Source organism: Takifugu rubripes, chromosome 16 (assembly GCF_901000725.2).
Source record: "Takifugu rubripes chromosome 16, fTakRub1.2, whole genome shotgun sequence".
Taxonomy (NCBI): Eukaryota; Metazoa; Chordata; class Actinopteri; order Tetraodontiformes; family Tetraodontidae; genus Takifugu; species Takifugu rubripes.
This window is the reverse complement of record NC_042300.1, coordinates 10,464,745-10,483,806: the sequence shown is the minus strand read 5'-3', so window position 1 is coordinate 10,483,806 and position 19,062 is coordinate 10,464,745. Positions and strand designations below refer to the sequence as shown.

The 19,062-nt window shown below is 42.3% G+C and overlaps 1 long non-coding RNA gene across 2 annotated transcripts; it reads left to right on the top strand.

Moving 5' to 3' along the window:
- Positions 1–15,144: 15,144 nt before the first annotated feature.
- Positions 15,145–18,786, top strand: LOC115253011 (uncharacterized). Of its 2 annotated transcripts, none has more exons than XR_003891332.1 (5): positions 15,145–15,367; positions 15,483–15,595; positions 15,692–15,827; positions 18,403–18,550; positions 18,628–18,786. It is a non-coding gene; the product is annotated as an uncharacterized lncRNA (long non-coding RNA). The 2 variants fall into 2 exon arrangements; XR_003891331.1 differs by having other exon boundaries at positions 15,145–15,370.
- Positions 18,787–19,062: the final 276 nt, after the last annotated feature.

Below are 19,062 nucleotides of genomic sequence, written 5' to 3'. Positions count from 1 at the left end.
TCCGTGAGCAAGAGACGTTTCGGTGGACAGACACGGGCCTCGTGGCGGCTTACGGGGCGAGCGCCAGCCGCCATTTTAATCCGCGACCTTTGCTGAATGCTGAGGAAAAAGGTGTCATAGTTGCCACAGTTTCCATGGAAGGTTGTAAAAGCAGCGGGCACTTTATTAAGCTAATATTAACTGTAAAACATTCACATATTAAATTGCTCAGCTGGATGAGTCTGGAGGTATGCTCGAAAAATCCATAAATTACATTAGTATTTGCAAATGTACAATAACAATAACAATCCAAACGCTTAACATAATACCGAGAGGCCTTGATTTGTGAACTGTCTTCTGAACTTTTTATGAGCAGGATCGGAGAAAGTCCATCTGGCCTGTATTTAATGTCAGCCTTTCCCCCCTTCCATTAAAAGCTGTCCTATTCTTCCCTTTTGGCAGCCCAGCGCAGGGCAACCCGTAAAACACACCAGCCTCTCCAGGTTTGGCCGTGGCTTGACGCTTTGAAAGAGCGACTGCGTAAAACAAATTGCGTCCGAGAGAAGAGGGGAGGCCGTGGGATTAACGTGACTGAAGCCTTTGACGTATCTCGAGCTTGGAAACATTATTTGTGGGGCTGTTTTGTAGCCTGATAGAGATTTCCTCTCCAGTGTCAACATGGAGGCCTCGAGGAGGAAAAGGAAGAACGCTGGTCTAATCAAAAAACTCTAATCCAGCGCACGACTCTTCATCCTCACTCCGTTAATGACGTGGCGATGATGATATAATCTTCTGATGGTACTTAGGTTGGAAACACCTCAAATCTGTGACACACACATCTATTTCAAAATGATTAATCATGTGGTTTCATTGGATCAGGATGGACTTGTTGTGTAAATGAAAATGAAAATAATTCCACTTCCTATTAAGCTGAATGTACCACCTTGAAGTTTAAGTTTTGTACCAATAATCCTTCCAAAAATCAAATCTTTCTGTAATATTAGAACAAGCATGCTTGGTGATGAACTAAATGTAATTTCCTTTACATTATTGGGTTAAAATTTAGCTTAAGTTTTGGATTCATGCTGAATTTGGTCGAGATCAGTTACAACTAGTAATGTTGTTGTTAGACAAATGGAAATATTAGTTTACTAAAAAACAGAAATAGACAAAAAAAAGATTTTAAAAGATTGATATTTAAAATAATTGATATTGCTGTGGGTTGATACAGGAAATAATAAGAGTTTTTATGAAACACCTTCCACAAATAAGAAAACAAATAAAATATATTACACTAAATATTTTAACCTGGTTAACATATGGGGTTTTTTTTGCAGGCATTTCTATTTTTACCTTGTAAAATAACAAACAACCTGCAGATTATTGTAGTGGGTTAGCTTGCAAACGTATCGCAAGTAACCTCTGACCTGAAACACAATATCACTTTCAATTACAGGTGATTCAACATTTTTCAACCGCTGCGGCACAAATCAATGCTCATGGTGCCTGCAGCGATCGGAGGTGTTAACTCTGGGTTATTATGAGCTACGCTGCAAATGTGTTCACCATCAGTGGAGCGTTTTATACAGACGCTGTATCAGCTCAGCGCTCTGGAGGTGCCTCTGGTTCCTCCACTGGTGTGTTTGTTCCATCAGACACTGATTTATGGCATCGACTGGATGCTCTTTTCCTAAATGAGCAGTGAACTGCTGGCGTGAGAGGTGACTGTCTCCCGAGAACAGAAAAATACTACATGGGAAGAACTTTTAATTTGATAACAGGCCAAAGTGTTTCCAGACAGCCCTATCATTTTAGCCCAGTTTGTTGGAATAACCGGTATCAAATCTTTTATTTATGGGCATCCATTCCAGAAGTTTTCCCCCTGAAATAAGAGCTTGCCTGAATTTGATATGGAAAAACTGTAAAAGCCACGAGACACTCAGATATACTGCACGTGAAACTGAAATATCAGCAAAATAATCTGCATATTTCAGTGATATATTCCCTTACACTTCATCTTAAACCCTGGTGAAAATGCCTTGAGGAGGGTTTTTTTCTTGAGGCCAGTTCTGCAGCTGCACACGTACAAAACATGTTCGCCGGCGCTGAAAGCCGAGCCCCTCTTACAGGAGCTGTCACCACATTTCCAAAAAAGCCACATTATTGAGTGCTTTTTTAACATGGTCGCAGTTTCCAAGCATCTTGGCACAGCTTCCAGATCCATGCCCTTGCCAACAGTTGGGAGTGGATGAAGCAAAAAAAAAAAACCCAAAAAACGACATCTCAAGTTAAATTTAAAGATGTGTTTCTTTTGGAAGCCTGGCCGTGCTGCCATAAACCAAGGGAGACATTTTCATGCTCCACATTTTTCATGGTTTCTCTCCGAGTTTCCTCCCTTCCTTTCTCCCTCCACCTTGGCTCCACTGTTACCTACTGCTGCACTGGCTGCAGACCACGGCCTGCAGGGCATTGCGGGGTGGCCATCCACCCTTCAGAGCCTGGGAGAGAAGTTCTCCCTTTAAGCTCTGCTGCTTGACCTTGGATGGCTCCGACAATGGAGGATTCACCATCTGGACAGCAAGTTACCACCCTTCACAAATAATGCACAGCCTGAAAAGTCAGAGTGGATGGCCAACAGTAACCAGTCAGGAGCTTCCAGTCCTCCCACCGACCGCCCTGGTTTTAATGTGGCCATGAAGGAAACATTTTATTGCAGACTGCAGACTGCAGTCTTGAGCCAACTCTGTGTGGTATATGCTATAATTTGTGAAGGGCGCAGAGGTTTGGTATTAATTAGGGCTGTGAAATGGCGGCGGTCCGGCCGACTGCTCACGTCTGCAGAGGCCAAATTCATTGAGCGAAGCACAAGGGGGGGGGCGGGGGTTATGGCCGATCTCTGGTCACCCGCCGAGACGCAAACACAAAAGGGAGGATGTAAAAAGCACATTTATTTCACATGGCCTGTCATCGGCAGCAAATTTTCACTCGGCTCTCAGCAAACGCTTGCGGCTTGCAAACCAACCGTGGGTTCAGTCCAAACATCAGATCCACTTGATGTTTTACGCGCTTGCAAATGAGAGAGAGAAACGCTGCTTTCAGGAGCACGGAATTATTATTTCTCTTGGTGAGGGCACCAGATTGAGGATTTGAGTTTCTAATTATTTAAGTGCATGCTCTGAATATACACGCATGACTTTCTAATACAGAGCAAATCATAAAAACAGAACTGTTGTGAACAAAAGTCACTTCCCCCCTTTGTAAACTCATGTTTGGCCTTAACTTCCCTCCAGTAATCACCCTTCAATATGTCCTCACCTGTAAAAGTCATATTTTACAATGCCCCAATTAAAGGTTTTTGTTATTAATCCATCGTCACTCTACTTTTAATTTGTACTCTCTGTTGTCTAGTGGCTGAACGATTCTCCCCTCACAAATTGTTGTTTTAAGGCTTCCAAATTCACAAGAATTACAGCTTGCTTCTGTCAATCACATGTTTCAAGTAACAAAATACATTGTCTTCATTGCTTTTTCCTAACCTCTCAAGGTTTTGTGCCTGAAAATGAAATCATAACACAAAACCACCTCTAACTTACCTTAGCTACACCTCCCACTGCGTGTGGTTCATGGACAAATAAATTCCCTATAGTTGTCAAGTAACTGTCCATAACAGTGGAACTAAAAGCAAGTCAGAGAACCAGTAGTGCTGTGATATACCTGCAACTGAAGATGAAGTGAAACTGTTCCAACAGTGACTTTACCATATTTTAAATTATCTGAAAAAATATCAAGCAACGTCATTATGACATACTGTATAAAATACAAGAAACCTGTAATGAGAATGAAAATCTGAAAGTCATTTTGTTACAGTCTGATGCGCTGCAGCTCAGGTCACCTGCGTGGCCTCTCTGGAGATGCATTCTAACTCTGCTGAGTATAGATTGAGGTTTGTTCATTTCCCGTTTTTGGTTCTTATCACGGTTCACAGATGGTGTTTTATGGAGAACAGCTAAAATGAAACGACACTGTTTAAAAAAAAAAAAAAAAAAAAGAGGCAAAGTGCATATCATGGGAGCCAAAGTAATGTCAAGTCATTTGCTGAAGTCACATGAAAAGCTATAGAAGAAGTCAGATGCTATGACGCAAAGAAAAAAATAATAAACTTAATCTGTAACCTTTGATCTGTAACATTTGTTTTTAGCTGTCGTCTTCTATAGAACAGCTGTGCATTGACAGTTGAAGAAATTTAGTGCAGTTTAATACTGAATTTCACACCTTAAAGCCATGCAGGAAACCATGATTGTTTACTTTCCACCGGAAGACCACCCCGGGCAACAGTCACAATCAGCTTGTCAGCCGGCTCATTGCTCATGGGCTTTTATCTGATAGTGCCCTCTTATTATCTACCCATGTTGTAGCATTGGACCTGGTCACACTCCATTATGCACATGTTTGTTAGTGTGTGTGTGTGTGTGTGTGTGTGTGTGTGTGTGTGCGTGTGTGTGTGTGTGTGTGTGTGTGTGTGTGTGTGTTTGGTGCTGACACTCCAGCGAACACATACTATGGACTGATATTGATGGATTATTAAGGAATTCTCCGTTCCAACTCGGCTTGTAAAGGGGAGGCGAGGGCAAGAGCGAGGGAAATAAATAACACGTCACTTCGGTTTATCTTGTTCTTGTTCCAAAATAAACACAGCGATTGGAGGAGAGAACCGTGGGGGCTTTGCGGGTGCTGCTAAGTATCACACAGCTCCTTCTGATCGAAGCAAATTGGTCTGTGCATGCACCACATGTTCGTTACCTCAGCAACCAGAGAGGAGACACACAAGTGAGAGTCAACAGGTGATTTATAGAAAGTTGCATTGTTTCACTTCCTCCACACTTCCTTTTAACTGATTTAGCAGACAGATTTGGACACGGGTGAGGTATCATTATTAGTGCCCCTCTTTGCATTAATGTGGTCACTGTAACAGTAACGTGTCTTCAGTATAATTTCAACACAAACGGTTGCATAGTGACCTTCCTTTTCTGACCCAAAGGCCGGCATGTGTGTGCGTGTGTGTGTGTGTGTGTGTATGTGTGTGTGTGTGTGTGTGTGTGTGTGTGTGTGTGTGTGTGTGAATGCATGGGTAATGTTTGCACATACTTAAGTGCATGAAAAAGAGCAAGAGTGCAAGTCCTGTAACCCATATGTGCAAGGGTGAGAGTTCAGTTCCTGCAGGGTTTGTTTAGTAATATACATCACACTGCACAGCTGGTCCGATCATCTGTGCATATCTGACTGTAAAACTTTACTGAGCGTCGCCACAGCCAGCTGCCTCTATCAGTGGGGATGGAGTTCTTCCCACTTGGGACAAATGCCGAGGCAGATCTGGCGCTCACTTTCTCTGCGGCGCTCATCAGGAACAGCCCCTGCCCCAGCGCACGAGGAACATTAAAGGGCAGTTTGCGCTCACGCACGGGCAGATGGAGAAACGGTCACGTCAGATCAAGCGGCAGGATCATTTACGACGACCTGGAGCCTGCGACAGACTCTTTTCTTACTGCACACGGTCACACACCATTAGTGTGATAAAACATTTCATAAAACATTTTTCAGATTATGACAAATATTTGATAGTCACTCAAACAGTTTGTACAAGTAGAAATTTACCTTTTAACCCGAAGCCTATTGTGACATCACCATATTACATAACTTAGTCAAGTAGTCAGTTATAGACAATATAGTCAAGTTTTAGAAAAACCACTAAAATACATATCTTCTGGAATTCCTTAAATGAAAAATAAATACATTCCTGCCCATATATAACTGAATTACAATCATATTTCTCATTAGCTCAGCAGAGGGGTTGTGTTTCAGTCTAATTTATTGTCCGTACTGTTAAATGAAATGCAGGAAGCATGACACACACCAAATGACTGGTGACGAGCTGAAAAGTGACAGACAGTTCACCCCAAGAGATCACTTTTCCTGCCACGAGCTCGCCCAGCCTTTGAAAGCTGAAAACACACAGAAATTATTACCCGCACTGTAAATCACAAGCATCCATGATTTGCTGCTGACAGAATTCCAGTTTGTGTCCAAATCAAAGTTTAAACAATCTGGCAACACCAGCTGAATTAAAGAGGACAACAAAAGCTGCAAAAGTGCGATCCAAACTGTCATTAATCTGAAATCTCTCTGCTGCGCCCTGCATGTCTTTTCTTTTTTTTTTTATAGGATGAGGACACCAGTAGCTGCAGTAACTCAAATTTCTGGGGTGGATTTTTTTGGCTTAACAGCTTCAATGTCTTCAGCAAATGTATGTGGGACTGCAGCGATGCAAAAAGATAAGTGCATTTGCCATTTGCTCATTTGTTTAGTTTGCAGCTAATTTATCGCATTGCTTCCACATGCCTGCACAGTAAAACCAAACAGAAGGTTTGAATCCACGTTCTAGACAATGTGGTTTACTCGGTCATCTCGTTCGCCTGTGTCCTGTATGTGTGTGGGGGGGAGACAAAATTTTGACAAACAACAACAATCCAACCGTTGAATTTCACTCAATTGAAGAACCCAACATCCTGGCTGCACACATGCGACACCTTGTTTCCGGTGCACGTTTGACCTGAGGCTCGTAACATCCATCAGGTCATGTTACAGGTTGGAGGTCGGACCCCGCAGTTACCCGGTGCTACATGTACCCCTGGCTTCCACTCACACTGGAAATCAAAGGGCATCTGCTTCGTAGCGCTCCCCCGGTGCACCTTAGTTCATTGAGATATAAAGCAATCCTGTCAGTCTGGTCCTGACTGCAGGAAACAGTCACAGGAAATGGAGATGCACTGTGTCACCACGAGTACCACTTTAGGTTATTTATTTGGACAGATTTTCCCTTTTTTTCTCTGGGAATCCCCTCCCCAGGATTTCTCTTGGTATCCCAGTGATGATGTGTGAGCGCTGGGGGGAAAAAAAACAAGAAAAAAAAAGTGCTTCAGTGTCATGTAGCTCGTCGAGGCTACAGGGAGGGATCAGCTCTCGCCTCTTGCACCCAAAACCCCCTCCTCCTCCAAACAACATCCCACGGGGGGAATCCAATAAGTTAATCTCACTTTTGACGCACTTGTTTGCAGCGCAGACACGCACAAGCCTTTGACACGCAACAAGTCGTCAAAGGCAGAGAAAGTCGGAGAGAGGCTATTGATTATAAGCCTTCAAAAGACGAGGAAACATCTGGCTTCCATTAAAGTCTGTGATGGAATACAGGGCTGTACGCAGCCACGAGTGCGGGCCACACGACGTGCACATGCTACACTGCCTGTAATTATTGCCTATGGGATGTTGTGGGGGAAGAGGAGTATGTCATCTAAAGCTGAAACAGGTTTAGTGTAAATTTTCCATTATTCGGCGAGGTCGAGCGTTCAATTCATCTCGAGCTGTCACGCCGCCGAATGGCTCAATCGTTGAAACGCAGCTGCGTATTTTTACAGGATGACAACTAAAACTTATTTCAGTCATCAATCCGTCCGCTGTAGCAGATTTGCACTGCAAATGTCGGACATTTCAAAATTATGCTCATCTCAGATTTCCAGTCAAAAAATGACATCTCCATATTGCTCCTGCTGCTCCTGCAGCTACGCAAAGCCAACGGATTTTTGATGGATAACAGCCTAAATCTAAGATAAATAACTCTTGAGAAGCTGAAAGGAAAGGATTTGGTTTGAAATGGCCAGCGGTTTATGATCACCTCCTAAAATGCATGTTAAAAAAAAGCTCACCGGTATAATAGAAACAATAGGATAGAATATAATATCTGCTGAGAGTATTCCGTGTTTTTTTGATAAATTCATCATCGAACTCCTATGAACCTAAATGATTGTAGTTTACAGGAAATCATGTAAAGTGAACTTCTTAACACCTTGACAACAATGGAAACCCTTTCTTCTTTTGCGCCATCAAAACATGCCCCCTCCCCCAATTTAGCAATTCATTCAGCAAAAACTGTTGTTTCACTGAGGCTGTTGTGGTTGCACTGGGGGCCCTTTGACTCATGCTTGACCTCAGTACTAAAATTATGGCTATGACCCTGGTCTGAACCCCCCCCTCCTCCTTTGTTTGTGTCATTACATGTTGTTTGCTTCCGGTAACACATTTCTCCTCATGCTCTAACTCTCTACATGCAGAATCTGAGGGGAATTCAATATTTCTTTCTTTTCTCTCCTATGGAGTGAAGAGCGAAACAGTGAAAGCTTTTCTCTTCATTATCACCTTGACCAAACACTCACAACCCCGATGCTTCTTTGCCCACAGGCACTGTCACAAAAAAGTGTCCTAAACTACAATCTTATTATTCCTTTACCTTCGCGGCTGCTTTCCCACAGGGGCGATTAGCCAGAACATGTGATGTTTTTGCTATAAGAAAACTCCACCTGCCACAGAGAAGTAATGGTAAGGAGTCACCCTGCAATATCGCTTATCACTGCACAAGATGGACATTATTGACTTAACTGGTCTAAACATCAACAATGAGTGATTTAAGGTTCCCTCTCAAGCATCTAAGGTTTGTGTATTTTACTTCACTGCAGACTTAGATAGCTTTATTTATTCTTTTAGGACAAGGATGCAGATGAAGATCTGCAGGAACGCGTCACCTCGCCTCTGCAGAACAACACCAAAATGGATGTAACTGTGATTTGTTTGCTGCTGTGGGGGCGTGTTGATTAGGTGGGAGTGGGTCGTGTCATGGTGGTGAGCAACCCCAACATCAGTAAATCACCCTCACCATGAAAATAATCTATCCCCACCCTCATTTGTGTTTGCTCCAAATCACAGATACTCGTATTTATTTGTAGAATACCACTGTCATCCGAAACCCATGTGGGTATTTCCATTAACCTTTAATGTTTTATTAATTTAGATCCACCAAACAAGCATTATTATTATTATTATTTAGAGTGATGGATCTTTAGCTGATTTAAACATTCAACAGGTTTGATTTCTGGAGTTCCGAAAACAAAATAGTTCTGCAGGAATGAGATCAAGATCTTTAAGGTGTTCCACTAAGGCTGCTCTGCTTTGGATGGGGTTTGTACAAATTAGGCTGTAAATGTGCTCTGTGGAACAAGGCTTCCTCCTGGAAACCTTTTGACTCAAAGGATTCTTCATAGATCTTTGTCTGAAAAAGCATTTGCTGGATCCAGTTGAAACCATTATACTTCTAAGGATCTGCACTATGGAAGTGCCTTGACCTTCTACAGCATCACAGCACTGGTCCCACGACTGCCTCGCCCCATCTACCAACTTTTCCATGACTTCTCAAGGAGGTAAGTGCATGCACATAAAAGTGTGTTCACGTTTTCTGACGTGACAGACACTGAGGCTTAACCAAATGGTAATAATTCACTAATGCACTCCTCAGACGTGCTCGCCGGGCCTGTCTGCAGCTCCTGATGGATGCCGACAGCTCTGGAGATGGACGGCTGCTGATAGGGAGCGACCAGAGAGGAGCCTGATTAAAAGTAGTGGAGCACGACAGAAGGTGATAACCCCAATCCCGGGGTGATGAATCCACTCTGGACAGGCTGCTGTCTCATTAGGGTTAACCTCAGCTAGGCACCGCGTGTCCAAATAAACTTTGAAACAATCCAGCTTTTATCAGCAGGATTACGCTTGTTTTCCTTTCCACGGCTTTCTTGTGTGGGCTCATATAGCCCGTCCTCCCCCTCTGTCTCTGTCTATAAACCCAAGGTGTGATTCACCCACCCTGACTTCACAGTGTTTACACAAATCTGGGTCTATCTACTTGAATTAATGAGCCCTCCAGCACCATTAGACAACTATTTGCCTGACTAATGACTAAGCCAATATGATATAGTGAGAAAAAGTTGAAATAATCTGCCCTTTATTAGTCATAACATAAACAGTGGACTTGTTGTAAAGCATGATAACATTAAATATTGGGCCTGGGGAGTGGGACAGAAAGAGGTAGTTTACATTCTCACTGGAGGAGTCTTGATAACAGGCCAGGGGGAATATGAGCTCCTTTAAATGTGTGCATTAGTGTAATTTATTGGGCTTCTCTCTCAGCCCTGCTGCTCCTTGCGCTCCTTTTTCCCCAAACAAAAGACAGACCAAGGCTTCAGAATGGATGGGAGTGAAGAACCATTCACAGTTGATCATCTCTTAAAACAACAGCATATTTGCTGCCTAATAAGCACAAAACGGTCCATCAGCCTCCTCCCAGAATTAGGAGTAGTCTCCCTCCTTTGAGCATTTAGGCCTGAAGATTTAGAAACGTTTCGGACCAGGAGTGAGTAGACCCGGGGAGGAGCTGGGTAAGGCCAGAGATTTCATAACTCTTTGTGTATGTCTGGAAGTCATCCACACGTTCCCATTTCTAACCAATTTATGTCCAAAAGGAATGACCCTGGGAATTAATGAGGCTCTGGCTGTGAGTTCCAGCACTGCAAGGTCAAGTAAATCATGCTTTAGGGCTCCAGTCCTCCCCTCTCTGCTCCCTCACTCTCCCTGACTCCACATCCTGTGATAACGGAAAGACGAGGGGCCTGAGAAATACCACCTCATTGACACTTGTGTCCATCCAGTAGGACATATTTTAGAGCACGAGTGCCAACGAGTTTTAAGGCTGCTTTTAGTGGAGACTCGCAGCTGATGAATGAGAGCGAGGCTAGAGTGGCGGGACCAGAGGTCACTGTCTTTATTTCACGTTTTGCCGGCGATTGTTGATGTTATGCACATTTCTCTCTCCAGAGGTGCCTGTTTTCTCTCCCCGCCTGTGTTTTATTGGGGTATTATAAAGATTTTATGCTTGATTTAGCTACGCCAGTTCCCTTTGAGTGAATACGTGTCGGAGCCCGTTGCTACAAGGGAAAAGCTGACATCATAAGACATAACGGCGTGAAACCTTATCGAGTAGCGCCTAATGAGAATTGCAAATCAGTCAGCGCTTTTAATGCAGAAAGATGATTTGTATTTTCATTTAATAGCCATAATTTTTACAAGTGTGCTTAGTGGTTTATGTTTAAGGGGGAAAAGGGTGACAACATTGTCAAACAAGCATGAAATTGGAGCACAGTTCACAGCTCATGGAACATTGTAAAGACAAACTGCCAACTCCTGCTGGACTGTGGTTTTTTGTCTTATTGTACCCAACATTTATCACATATATTAATTCTCTCTACAGACTTTTCTGACCCACACAACAGAGCAGTCTATGTCTTTTGAGTCGATGGTTTTTTTTATTAACTTAACTAAAACAGATATAAATCGTGATGTTGCTTCTATGCATTGACACAAGACAACTACAAATTTTACATACTACTGTATATCAGCATGGTTGGAACTGGCTGGGCGCCAGGTGAAAACTCCAGTTTGGCTCAGAACGTCTGACAGAGTGAGAGAGGAACGATTCCTTCTTTGTCCTGCCTGCAGTGATGACATCAGTGTGCTCTTGAGCAAAGCACTTAACCTCCAGCATCCAGCTGCACTGGACACTCATATCAAAACTCTGCATGACTACCCTATTATAGATCGTCAGGCACATTTGAGGATGAAGGATTGTTTGTGGGTGTGTTTGGCTTTTAAAAAGTTACTGTAAACTTTAGCTACAATATACGACCCATTGTAAAATGTCAGCTTTGACGTAAATGGTGCAGTCAAGTTGGAAAATGTTAGCAGGTCAGACACAGAAAAGCTGTATTCTTCAACACAAAGGGTGTCTGTCACTGTCTTTGAACATCCCACTTGCAAAGGTCCTGGAATCTAAATTGTTCTACCTCTGTTGTAGCAGCAGCCCTGGATCGAACAACCATATTAGAGGCAAATCTTTCACTGCAGAGTAGCAGAAGACTGTGAGGGATGTTTTACTCCTCCATTCTAGAATGGAAACGCATGCCTTTATTCTTTTGTCACTGCATTTTGAGGATGCCAGATGGCTGCTATTTTGTGGAAGGAAGTCTATGAAAGTGCCTGAGCAAGTGGAAGAACCTCTGGCAGAAATGTGTTGCAATGTTTTCTATAAAATTGACTTTTCTTTGACTTCTGTTGACTGCCGCAATGCGCCCTATTTTCCCCGCCAGTGTTGCTGGCAACTCGAGTGGAAGAAGAAAGGAGCTCAGTGTAGCGGCATGGTTGCACTGGCATACAAGTCGATAACATTTACAAATGTGCAGCTCACATGCATGCTGCTGCTGTAAAACACTGATGCAAGGTCAGCCTTTAGCTGTTAGCACTGCGAGCCAGTCACAACACAGGATTACAAACCAACGGTCTACAGCTAACAACCTTCATTTCTGCTTATGTTAACATAAATGAAGACGGCCCCGTTGACATTAAACAGACTCCCTGGTATATAACAAATAGAAAGGTCTCTTTATGACCATTTCAGCTTGGCTTTAGCCACACATTCTTTACTGTGGCTAATACTTTACCGTGTTTATAAGATTATCCTCCCAGTAACCATTAACTTAATGTATGAATTAGACCAATGTGACAAGCAGGAATAAATCTGGCCTCGTCTGCGATTATCTTCATTATACTTCAGGCTCTGTTTAAACAAAAGCAGAGCTGATGTCAGAAGTCTTTGTCCGATCAGCTGAGGAGAAGCAGCCTACACACTCTTGGCTGATGGCTCCAGACGAGCACGTTGATGGCAGTAATTACTGTCATGTTCCAAAAGAGATGAGAGATACCAGAGGCCCAAATAAAACCTAGAGCAGTTTTGATATGATGAATTTCCTCCACTTTGTTTAGACATTCTTCAAATGATCAGTCTGGATTTGGAAGAAGATGATGAGAGGACATGTCGGACCACCTCATACAAAAGCACCTTTGCGGGTTTAAATCAATACAGCTGAACAGATACGGCATTAGCACGTGGCACCGGGTGCCGTCTGTTTGGTCCGGGAGCAAGTATGCAGACCAGTTTCAGTAAATGTCTGCGGCGGGTGTTTACATTCAACCTAATGCACTTGGATGACACAGAATCTAAACACATTCACACAGAGAGTCTCCACCGCTCATCTTTACTGGCACATTCCATGTAGGTCCTTCTTTATGAGTCCAGCTGTCTGAAAGACAAAGTTTCTCACCGCTCAGCACGTAAACACGGCCAGACAGACACTCACTAAATCAACAAAGATTTGAATTATGCTCAGTTTTAAAGGGAGGAATTTTTATTGTTTGAGTATTTGGCCCCAGTTGATGTGTTTTTTTTGGGTTTTTTTACAACATTAAATTAGTCAAGACCTGGATCAAACATGCTAGTATAATTATAGAAGTGTAGCATTGTGTTTACTTAAATCTGGAGAGGTGGACCTTTTTTTTTAAGAAATTAAGGAATTGACTAATCTATGTGCAGAAAAATAAATGACTGAGTTGTGCAATATTTCTGAGTAAATATGTTTCCTCAGCACATTTACTCTGTTACTACTAGTGAAAGAACCACCACAACATCCCTCCAGTGTCTCCTGCTCTTACTTCATATTGCTGTATAAAAAGAAAACAAAACACAATTGATCCATTGACAAATAAATTACTAATAATAGCAAGTCATTACAAGGACCTTCTGACTTTATTACAACTTTAGCTGTAAAGGTGCTCATATAGTTGGAGATAACGCAACACAACTGCACCGTCGATGACTCTATTTGTGACCAATCTGGTGTGTAACTAAGGTCAGTGACTTATTAAGGTCTTCAAATCTATTTTCTTCAATCAAACATTGCACAGAGTAACCACAGACACTTGCATGCTGTTGTTAATAACTGATGATCAGAATCTAAACTTGTTTTCCATTTCTGTCTTGTGTCTTCTTTTGTAAGGTCACATAATTGGGCTATTTCGTAACCATGAGTAATACATTTCTAAACAATAAATGAACTATTTACCACCACCCTTTATTTCGTATCTAGAATGAATCATATACATAAATGAACCAAAACAACTTTTTTTGACATGGGCAATGTAGGGGCATTAATAAATAATAAAATAATAATAAAAATAAATATTACTTTTGCTCTTGTTTCTCTAAGAACAATGTTCACCACCTGTATCTGCAGTTAGTTTCATAGCCTAATGTAAATTCGTGTGTCTGTTAGCGTCTTTCTCTGTTGCTGCTGCTTATACATAGGATGGTGTTTGGCTTTTAGTCTTGCTGAGTTAGCAACTATTTGAATTTAAGGCACCATGTCACGTAATTAGTCAATCAAAAAAAGTATAGACCATTATTTCATTATTAAGAAGAAGCTTTACTACAACAGCCAGTGGATAGTGGAATCTTAGTAATTCATTGTTCTGGATCTGAGCAATTTATTTTACTCTTTATATTATTCATTTCCTTTGGGGGGCAGAGGGGGGCTGTTCGTCGCAGGGCGTAAAATAAGCTGGGCCTGCCATTGTCTCTATACAATGGCCAACAGCTCTGCTCATGCCCATTCATGTTCAAGCCATGCATCACAGCAGGAGCTGCCACTTCCTCGCACTGTCAATGCCACAGGCACGAAAATAAATTACTCTAGTAATCGCTCAAGGTTTCACAAGCAGTTCCTCTCCTGTGTTTCCAGCACTGAAATCACCAGAGAGATAAAAATCAAAAATTTTTTTACAAATGGGATTAAGGTCCATGCAGTAACAGAGGGGGGTGGGGGTGGAATGGCCTGCTGTGTTAAACAATAGATGAACTTGATAGTCCCTGAGTGCTTTCTGGTAGAAAGTTTACAGATATCTTGACTGCAGATCAATTTCAACCTTAAGGAGGTTTAGTTTGACCCAAGCTACTGTTTAACATTGTTTAGAGGCGTTTCCAGTCTGCTGGTAATACGCAGAAATGAAAGAGTTTGACTACAAATAGGTGCGTGTTGATACCAAATCAGTTGTTGGTGCTCAGACAGATCCAGATTTGACATCCAGAATAAGGTTCCTTTTCCTTCCTTCGTTCCTTCGGCCCCATCCTCTCTCAGGATGCTGGGAGCTGCGCAAAGTTTCAACTTATAAAGTTCAAAGTGGTAAATAAGGCAGTAAAAGCAATAAATCTAAACCTAGCCAAGACACACCCTGATAAAAACCAGTGTGTTCTGTACAATGTGCTTGGAGAAAAAGATAAACAGGTATTTCAAAACTGAAAACGAAGACAGAAAACATCAAAGGATCAAAGGGGTTTTAATTTCTTTAGCTGTTGCAACCACTTCTTGGTTTATTGTCAACTCAGAAGCATAGTCTTAAAGTATTCTGTTAACAGCCTGTCTGACCCTGCTGTTTGAGTCCCTGCGTCTGTCTTCCATCCACATTCATGGAGAAATAATCCACGAGCCTGGTCTGATTAGGATGAAGGGCGAAGGATGTTTTGAGTTGCCAGCTCTCACCGCAGTTTCCTCTGCTAAGAAGCTCTGATGTTGTAATAACACAAATGTTCCAGTTTCCACTTGTCCAGACTTATTTTCTAACATGCTGGACTCATAATAGCGTTTAAAGTCTCCAGTATATCGTGCGTATGTGTTGCATTATAGGTGACATTCATACTTGTTGGGGTAAGAAGGCAGATTAGCAGGTAGGAAGACAGACAATAGGCAGACCAGAGGAGTCAGAGAGGAGAAACTGACTGGCCTTTTATAAACCACAGGTATGATTTATAGAGCAGGGTTGGTCGCCTGCGCAAAATTAATAATAGGAAATGCAAGGGTATTCCTGTGACTTGTCCAAAATATATATTTCCTAGCTCTCTGGATCCCAGGAAAACCTGGGTGGCCTGCAACCAGGCTTCCTCTGGTTTCTAATGTTAATGCCATTGCGTCCGCTGGTATGACAGGAGATTTACCACAAACACAGCTTGGATCAGACAAAAAGAACAAGAGGTGACAGCATTATTACAGTCCATAACTCAGATTTTTGAAAGAAAATAAATGCAAGGGTCTCTCGTCCCACTGAGTTTGTTCCCACAGAGTAGGAAGGAATGGGAGGGGGGATGGTTATATTCAAATCTGACTGTTTTCAAGTGCTTCACTTTTCCAGAGATCACAAACCACATGGTGTATTAGGGTTAGTGGACATTCTGAATTACTTCAGCTGCTTAAGTGTTCCTCCTTACCCTGTCCGCAGAATTGTTTCATTGTGGTTTTAAGAGTTTGCTTAAAACATTTCTTTGGATGTTGAGTAATCAGCTTTTTAAACTGGCCTTCGCATTGAAGCGGAGCGCTTGTTCCCTTCGTTGTTATGCTTCTGGGAAATGAATCCAATGAAACTGAGCAGGAGATAATATAGAATAATATATCGCTTGTCAAAGCCTGCACCAACAAGCCGCTGGTTTTGAGATTAACGCTGCCCAGGTTGGCACCGTTTCAAAAATGAGTCTTTTGCAAAGCAACAGAAGATCGAAGGTCCATTACTGCACGCAGAGAGTATTTCGAGAGTAGGCGGGTGGAACATTTTGCAAATAATTTGTCACCAAAACTGCCACAAGCAGGATGAATGTGCTTACATCACCAACAGGATATCCCTTCAGACTCCTTCTCTTTGTCACTGATGAGGATAACAGAGGGCTGAGGAGCATTATGTTATGATCAGTAGCTTAGGAAGATGATGAAGGCCTCCCGGATCTTCCCACATGGTGACAGTCATCGGCTCAGATGGATAAATAGCTGTATCTCCTCTCCTCCTTTATCTCCTCTGTTGGCCACTGGGATGAAGGAAGACACACAGTTATACAGTTTCCTGGAAACAAACAGCCTTGTTTTCACTGTAGTATTTTTATTCCAATAATAAAAGAAGCTTCCAAGGATACAATAAACATTTTTTTCTGACCAGAGTATTCGACAGCCACGTCACCAAAGTAAATCATAAATGATTCTTATCTTGAGATTAAAACCTGCACAAGTACTCATGTTCTCTTATAAACTGCAGCCCGAAGGATCTAATGGGTTGCCAGTTTTCACAGGACGCCAGATTAACCTTAAAAATTGTCAGAAAGTACCTCAGATGCACCATAATGAGCATTCATGCTTTATATGTACCATGTGCACTTAGCATTGGTCACTTCTGAAGTTAGGCACATGCTTCAGTCATATTTAGCTAAAACCTAGAGACGTCTAAGCTGTTCCTTTGTGAGCTTGTCTACAAGTGGCAGGCACTAAATACAGCAATTAAAGGCCCAGTCAAATTCAAAATATGACGGATACTGTTGAGTGAAGACAATTACAGGCATTTCCACAGAGAGGAGGTTGTAATTTTGTCAGCAGTTTGTTGCCAATTGACCTTTCGGAGTAGTCAAAACACATTCCAGTAGCAATTAGGCTGTATAATGTTGTTACTGCCATGATAGTAAACTAACTGTGGGGGCCGTTTATAGGGCCAAGGGTTTTTTTTTTCTGGCATTTCAATTTAGACTGTAAAATTCTGAACTTTTTCCAGCTGTCCCAGTGCCACTGACAACAGGACAAAGTCTATTGTATCTTGTCGTTGGTGATGCAAATGAATTATTCCTGTTATGGCGGCCGGTCCTGTTACTTCCCTTCTCTTCCCTAACAAATCTAAATGTTTTCATTGTGGACCGTCTGAATCAGTTCACCACTCCGATTTGCTTGGCTACAGGAATATCTGTCCCAATGTATTCGGGTTGAGTTTGCTCAGGTTCCATTCTGGCAATTTTAAAAGGCCGTTTTGCTTTTCTTAGAGAGGATTCTGACTGAAGTTTCCTCTGTCATTTAGGTGGTTACTTAACTGTGTCCAGACAGCAAATGTGTCTGTTTCAGAATGTAAAACAGCTTTTAAACAGAATCCAAAAAGAAAATGGATACACTGAACTGAAAAGCAGCATGTAAGAGCCAACCTTTAGTGCAGACAAGCATCTTTTCCCCATTAAGATCATTTCATATTTGACAGACTGGTAAGCTAATGCTGATTAAAGTAATAAAAGTCCACATTTTTAGCGAGATAGCGCTGAAATTGTGGCTTGTCTGTTCACTTTCATCAACTCCTGGTTTGTCTCTTTAGAATTATGCACAATCGACCCAAACAGTTGCAATAGGATTCAGGTATCTGCTGTAAATGCAAATCAAAGAGAAGCTATGGGCTCGGTTATTGGCTGAGATCAACGGCTTTTATCTGTCAGTAAATCTGTAAGACACAGAATAAGTGAAAATGTGAAACACATGTATGCGATGTTGATAAATGCCAGATTTTACACATATTAGCCCTTCAGTGGGAACTCGTGATAGAAATGTCAGACTTGAGGAATGTAAAAAGCAAGTTTCTGACAGAAACATAAAGCTGCACAAGGCCTAAACTTTCCCATCTGCGGTTTCAGCATCTTTCACGTCCTGGCGAGTGCAGCAACAGTAATAACTGTTAGTTATTTGACAAAAGCATGTTGAAATGTTATGTTTTCAGCATTTCACCACAATCCTAAAATACACTTCATAATTTAAATTTCAGGTGCCGTAACTGCACCAGAGAGCAGCTCGGAACGATGCGAGGAGTCGGATATCTGAACGGTCCTGTGGTCGAGCGGGCTTGGCTTCCTGGCTGCCTTAGTTACTGATGCTCAGCCAGCAGCCTGAACTGCACCAGGTCAAATTTATAGGTGGGTATTTAGCTTGTCTCTGCCACTCTGCGGGGCAGAAAGAATAACATCGTGCGTCGTTTCTGGCCACCCTTCAGGGCCTGGTGATGTTTCCCTTCAGAAGAACCAGCCTGGCTGGGAGTCAGAGACCTGCTGAGGGAAAATTGAAAATGTCAAAAACACTCCATCTGCGCCGTCTTCAAAGCAAACTTGTGGCAAACAAACTCACATTATCATCAGCCTTCAACCAGTTGAGTTTAAAGGTCTGAGGTTTTGGATGTAATATTAGTGCTGCCAATTGTTATTGTCTTTTTTGGTGGTGGTGTGTGTGTGTGTGGGGGGGGTGGGGGTGGGGGGGGGGGGTGGGGTGGGGGGGTATTCACTTGAATTCTTGTCGGTTTTGGGGCTGCATGTGGTGATGATAAAAGAGGAAGAAGAGACAATGTGTCTTTGTGTAAATGAGGAACTAAAGCCACTGTAGTATTAATAAGTTTTCTGGAGAAATTATGAGTTACTTGTGACCTGTTAGCTGA